A 7,472-nucleotide genomic window follows, 5' to 3' on the forward strand; every position below is an offset into this window, starting at 1 on the left:
AAAAAACAAATGCTACTAATGATGGTAATTGATACTAACAGATGCTCTGATATGACTTTTAACAATATAGAGCCGCTGGGCACGCTTTTGAGCCATCGACAACGGTTTTAAGTTATTGATTTATTTTGACAGAATCACACAAAATAATAACCAAAATGTAATTTTTCACACAAATTACCAATTTTAACAAAATTAAAAAAAACTTTCTTGATTGGGCGTATTTAAGAAGGACTTCTAATGATGCTTTCGGTACATTGTTGGATATTTTAAACTGTTTCGTTTTTGAAATATAAATTATTTAATTAGGGTAAATATTGTTCCAAAAACACATTCATAGTTGTAGACCGCCTGTACACAGTTTTGGTGAACTGCAAAAAAATTATCATGACGATATCTTCAAAACATACTAAACTAACACCATAATACATAAAAAATCAGATTGTTAAATAAATTTAAGAATGGCACCATTTTTTCTGTGAAAAAATGCACATGTCGCATTTTTTTATGGGCCATACTGTAGTGTCTATTATGGGTTAAGAGCCGGTCTACCAAAGTGTCATGATAGAACTGTCAGTCAGAGCAGTGCTACCAACAATGTCCAAGTCTATTAAAGTCCACATATCATTCCCTTTCATCCACGGACATTCGCGCAAGTCCAGAACACTTCGAGTTCACCATGAACTAATTTTCGACCAATAAGGTCGCATTCACAAGATAGCACACAACAGACGAAAGGTCACCTGAAATCGTGAAAAATCACAATTTGTAATAAGTTTCAAAAATAATCCTTACTATTTCCATCAAGAATCAAATAATCAGAATTATATATATTGGAACCCAAGACCTGATTTCATTTTCAAAGCCACAGTCGTAGGTTCTCGGAAGGAAAAAGCACGTCAACCAAGAAGAAACGCTTCTTGTCGCCTTTTTGGTATAGGTAGTATGTTGCGGTTCGGAAGCTTTTCCCACTTTCGATTACGACGAAAATTGGCAACGGGTGTCACATTCTGATGCGTATTTTTGTAAGATATACACTGAGAAAAAAAAGAAATTTTTTAGGGCATATTTTCATAAATGAAACAAAATTTATAATTACATTTAAAATAATCACATTGAAAAAAAGCAGATAACGGTTTTTTTTTCTGTGTAAAAGCGCGATTTTTGCGCAAGACGCAAAGCTACAGTTAAAAGATAAATGTTATCATTTAATTTCCATCGACGACATGGAGTAATGTGGTTCAGAGCATACAAGTGTGTGTGCACTGGGGAAAGGAGAAGCTTTCCGTCGTGGCTTGAGCAAGTCGATATTGAAAGCATTTCTTTAACCCCATTCACAGTTTTCCCGCTGCTTGCGGTGTTGGAAAACTTCCCGCGCGACGGTAGATTAAATATTCGCGATAGCAGAAAATTAAACTAGAACGTATCGTTGGCTGAGGCGATGAACAAATGGTTAAAATTGGTATCGATTTTTGAAAACTTTATAATAACGCATTGAAAAGTGTCACAAAATTGACAATTTTATTCATTATATCAATTTCTGACTGAAATCTGACAAAGTGGCACTGATCAAATAATCTGCGGGGGAAAAAAGCTTTTCTCGCATTTTTCCCCCCATCACAAGAATCGCGACACGAAGCCAATTTGGGCGCAACGAGTCGAAAATTTCATTATAACATAATTCTCGTCCAATTGGGCCACCAGATAAAATTATTGATACATGAAAAATTCATCACATCAACCCCGTTAAAACTGACTCCGAAAAAAGAGAAAATGAGAAATAAAAAAAAACAAAAATTTACTCACACTCACGCACAAGTACCCCACTTTGGGACTTGTGCTCACAACTCATAAAATGTGCAACTGCACCGCGCGAAAACTGCACTGGCGCGTGGAATAAATTGTGCAACGTGCATAATTTATTACCCGGGCCCACCCCGAAGTCTTATAAAGTCATTGTGAAACCGCGTGGAAATTGTATTTTTCATACGGCGGCGTGCTGCATTGTGAGCAAGTGTGTGTTTGTCGTTGTGGGTGTGTGTGTGTGTGTGAAATTGTGCCCGAAAAAATCTACTGCATGAAAATTATAGTTCAGACTTGGCATGCATGAATATTAAATGTTAAACCTTTTTTCTTAATCAAAGAAACAGAACGGGTTAAATTTTAACTCACGTGAAATGCGAAAGCAAGCGAAATAATTAAAAGCTTTTCATCAGCTTCGAAAGATCAATGCGTTTTTACGGTGTCTGGACCAAAGAGCCTATATCTGAAAATGTGTTTACAGGATTCCTTGGAAAATTTTACGTAACATACTCAAAAATAAGATTCCAAGATATGATTTTTTGAAAAAAAAAATTGTGATCACGAAAATGACGAAAAAAAATAAATCATCAAAACTGCGATAACTTTATCATTTTAGCGATAACCTATACTTGTTTGGATACCACAAGTTGGGACTTTTAATTACAAAATGAGTATGTTACGTAAAATTGTCCAAGGAATCCGATAAACATATTTGCATAAATGGGCTCTTTGGTCCAGACACCGTCAAAACGGCATATTAAACTTTCATTCGACCTTTTCAAATGTGAGGATACATTTTTCGCTCTTAGACTATTTTCCTACAAAGAACAACTTATCACCTTTTATTTGCGTTCAAGACAACTAAAATCAGTTGAAATAACGTGGAGTTATGATTTTTTGAAAAATGTGTTTTTTGCTAAAAATTACGATAGTTAATTTAAAAATAAATATGAAATAACCTGGGAATGGATTTTGCTTAATGAATATTAAATTATTACAATTAGGTAATTTTTTAATAGATTCATGTTATTTCATCAAAACAATGTTAACTCCTTACCTCCAAATTTGTTTTTGTTTACCATGATCAAATGAGATGAAAATCGAATTTGTGCAAAAAGGTGCAACTACAGATGTTAGAGGGTTAAATGTGAAAAAATAGAAGACTTTTTGTGGAATGATGTTAATTTATTTAAATCGCAAAAAAAATCAATGAAAAATTACTTTGTATTGTTTGTTCTCAAAAAATGCAAAAAAAAATATTCATAGCTTGCTTCAAATATTTTAAAACATTGGGTTGTTTGGAGTAAAACCAACACTAAAAAGTTTTACCATTTGTTCAAGAGTTGAAACCACACAGAAAAAAATATTCATGTAGATTTACATCATTTATCATGTACCAAAAGGTATCATGATAAATGATGTAGATTTACATTGATTTCATCGGAAATTTACATGTTTTTCATTGTAAATGCTTCCAATGAAAATTTGTTGAAATCGTGTAAATTTCCATCGAAAATAATGTAAATTTACCAAAGCAAAAAAAATTTTTTTGCTCCGCTGGATCAAAAATCCGTTTTTAAAATCGGATTCTAAATCCAACGGAGCAATATTTCTTGAGTTTTTTTTTAATCCAATAAACTTTTTTTTTTGCTTTTTGGGTGTTTTTCTAACCGCCTGGTGTCAGGGATATTCAAAACACTCAAAAGGCAAAAACAAAATGTTTATTGGACCTTCAAAAAACATCAGATTTGTATTTAAGAAGATCGCTAGCTAGCACAGATTGCTTTTCTAATATAATTCACAAACTCAAGGATTAGAACACTCCCCCAACAGTTCAAAAGATTAAAACTGTTTCATTTAGAAGATTTATGTTTCACTGTAAACAAAATGTTAGTCTTGCAATTAAGCTACAACAGGATTTGAAATTTTGCAGTTATGATAAGTTATAGAGAATTGAAAATCTAAAATATTAATAACAAACTGACTAAATAGCATGCCACAGTTCTACTTACTAGTTGATTGTTTTGCAAAGTCATCGGTGGACCAACGTCAAATTTGCAATTGAGAATCGAAAACTTAAAGATGATCACGCCAATAACAACCAGCCTCTCGGGGTTCTTGATGTACTTGGCATTGGTCTGCGAGTCTCGCAGGGATAAAGATGCCACGGCCACGGATGTCCGATACTCTGACTTCAATATTGGCCATGGCCAAGGCACACATACGCGACATGAACGTGAACATCAACAACTTGCATGCGTCTCCGTGCTAACACAAAAACCTAAAATGAACAAAAGTGAGTTTTAAATTCTGGTTAGTGGATTGCAAAGAACAAATGGAACTTACCTCCGAGCGCGGTGAACTTGCTCCGGCAGACTCAAGAGAGTCTCCGCCACCCAACTGGGCAATGTCCGTTGGTTGTTGTCCACCACTAGTTCCGGCCCCTAGCAGCAGCCGCCTACTCCTTCCTAATAATTAGTCCTTTTTCAAAACATTACCCTTGTTACTTAGCTCGAACTCGTTCGGTTGGTTGTCTTGCAGTGTCTGGACACCGTGGCGGATCAGTTCCTCCTTTTTACAGTCTGGGAACTACACCAGGTGTTTCAACAGGTAGACTCGAGCACCTCGCAATCGCGGTCCGATGGACATCACTCTGCTGTTGAAAAAGGTAGCGACCAGGCACGATTTAAGCGGACAAATTTCTTTTATTTACTTTCTGTTTGTTTGTATCTGATAGATTTTTTTTTGTTTTTGACATTTTGCTTTGCGTTCCTTTTCTGCCAGATAATACACATAGGCGTAGTCAAAATTGGGTATCTGAACTTTTGCTGCAAGGGCCTGTGCTGGGGGATCAATCTAGGGATGTCGAATGTACAGATTAGAGATTTTGACAGACTTGTTTGTGTTCCACAGACTTTTAAAAATGGTCATTATTTAATAATTTCCTAAAATATAATGCTCTATTATTTTTTATAATTCTGATATGCAAAAAAAAAATTTCTGAATGTTTTTAGATACCGAATGCTGATTTATTCTATATTAACTTATGTGTCAAGGTTACAGACTTTTTGAGCAAACCTGTTAAGTATTTAAAAAAAAGTGATACTTCGCAGAAATATCACCTTAAAAGCCTTACGAGAAGCATCTGCTGGCAGCCTGCAGCGGAGCCAAAAACCCAGCCCTCGACCCAGCCTTTTCAGTCTTGCTCCGCGCAGCTACAAGATCCTCCACGATGCCTTGCCGAAGCAGTAGGTGGCCGATCTCTAATCATCGATCTTCTGCGTGTTCTGCACAAGTCCGCGATCCAGATGAGGCAGAAGAATGCAATCAATGGGAAGCAAAATATTTCTAACGTTGGTCGTTCCGAACTAGAACAGGCCGGAAACATCGACTCGGTGCCTGCGCTGACTCGAGTCGAGTAATTGTCCTCGTGTTTGGTTTCCACCTTAATCTACGCCATTCTTGAAAATTACTTAAGTTTTGGTGGTCAAATAATGAATAAAAAAAACTTACCTTTCGTTTCACGGAAAGCTTGACCCCCAAACGTTAAGTTTGCGAGAGAGAGAGAGAGAAATCACTCGTGACCATCAGAAAAAGCTGGAAATGGAATCGATAATATTAAAGTAAACTAATCTTTTAAGGGACGGATCAAATTCTTACAAACAATCACTTTAGTTTATTATTTGTAAGTTTAACAGCTGACATTTGAAATTTGCTGGCACGGACGTGCACTAAAAACTAAAAACACATTTTCGCTTTTTTCAGTTTAAAATTGTACTCTCGTATCAGACAATCGTGTTCAACTTGGATAACATGAAAATTGGGTACTAAAGCCCTATGTAAATTTTTATGAACAACGGTAAAAAACACGATCAAAAACCATTTCTGATCACTTTTTTTCATTTTAAAGCAAAAACATTTTTTGACAAGACAACATTTTTTCGATGGATCAACTATGGTCCCCTTGGAACGAGCTGTCAAGTAAGAGCTTTTCTGTCAAGAAGGACCACGAGATTAATTGTTCAAAATTGATTTCAAAATCCATTTTAAACTCTTTGTGGTCTTACAAAGGGTCATTGTACTCAGAAAAATAAGCTTTATCGCTGTAAATAATAATATCAGCAATCTAAGCTTCATTTTAGGACCCAATTGTTATCCAAGTTCAACTCCAAAATCCTTTACAATTGTGTAAAATCGACCAGGAGAAAGTTTGATGCTGATTCACAGTGTAGTCAAAATTTAATTTCTAAACTTTTGCTGCACGGGCTTGCGCTGTTGTCAGTGAAAGCGCCAGAATGTTTTACTCCGATTTTTCGTGTGAGTCATCTTCGAGAATTCCTGTAAAGAACATTACAAAATTAGTTGTGGAAATTGTAAGAAAATGTTTAAAACTGTTTTTCAGACATTTTATTTTACTAACCTTTTTTCAGTGGAATCATTTATTGATTGGAGCCTTATATTCCAAAAGAGATTACAAGAAGCACTTGACAAATCTATCCTCCCGCAACAATATTCCGACAAGCAGCAGCGGACCTTCAAACCCAGGACGCAACTTCAAATCCTCCGCGATGCCGAATGTCCAGTTGCGACCCCAGGTGACACCGAGTGCCCGAGCCATCGTCAGTTCTTTTTCCGCTCGTGGCCCGCACACGTCCGCGACCCAGAAAATACAGAAGCGGCTGCTGGTGGTAGGTTCGGTAAAGGAGGATAGGGAAATTTTTAAGATTGTGGACATGAACATTGACTACAAAAAGCGGAAATCTACATTCTGCAGATTTTTCCACGAAAGTTTGTTGCAGTCTGCACTTAATTGCACTAAAATGTGCATTCTGTTTGCAATAAGCTCCAAAATATTTCAAGCAAAATGGTGTAAACGGGCCAATGTGAGTTTGTAAACAAAGAGTCTATTCTGCTCATTCCGAATGTAAACATACTCTAACGTGAGTATGATAGACACTTTGTTTACATAATCACATTAGCCCGTTAACATTGTTTTGCCTGATTTAATGAAACAATAAAATCTAACTACAAAAACAACGCGCGATCCTTGTCCGATCAGAATCGAAATGAAATGATTTGTTTTTGGCTTCTGTCAAATCAACAAATGGAATGAAAATTTACATGATTTCATTCCATTACATTAAGCATTATCGATTATTTTACATTAGATTTGACTTTTACACGTTTTTGAGGTTTACATTTCGACAGCTCTCAGCAAATTAATATTTATTTACATGAGATTTACCAATTACATGCAATTAGTTTTTACATGATCGCTGTTTACATCTGATTTAGCATTTTACATGTGATTTAAATTTTACATAAACCACATTTACATTGAAAACAAAGTTTACATGACGGTGAAATTTACATATTTTTTTCTGTGCAGTATTTGTCATGAAAAAAATAATTTGTGCATGATTATGCATTTTTATGATTGTGGATTATGGATTAATTTTACTCACAGTTTTGAATAAAAAAAAAATCTCATCAAAAAAATACAAAATACAAAATACATTTTCTTGTAGTCGAATGATTTTTTACATGCAGTCAAGCTGCTAATTGATCTTCACACTTATTTAAACCATTAATGTTGATGTCCTATAAAATTTTGTAGCAAAATATTAATTAAAACCAAGATCATAACAATTTAAAACAATTTTAAATTTAAA

Source organism: Culex pipiens, chromosome 2, assembly GCF_016801865.2.
Source record: "Culex pipiens pallens isolate TS chromosome 2, TS_CPP_V2, whole genome shotgun sequence".
Classification (NCBI taxonomy): Eukaryota; Metazoa; Arthropoda; class Insecta; order Diptera; family Culicidae; genus Culex; species Culex pipiens.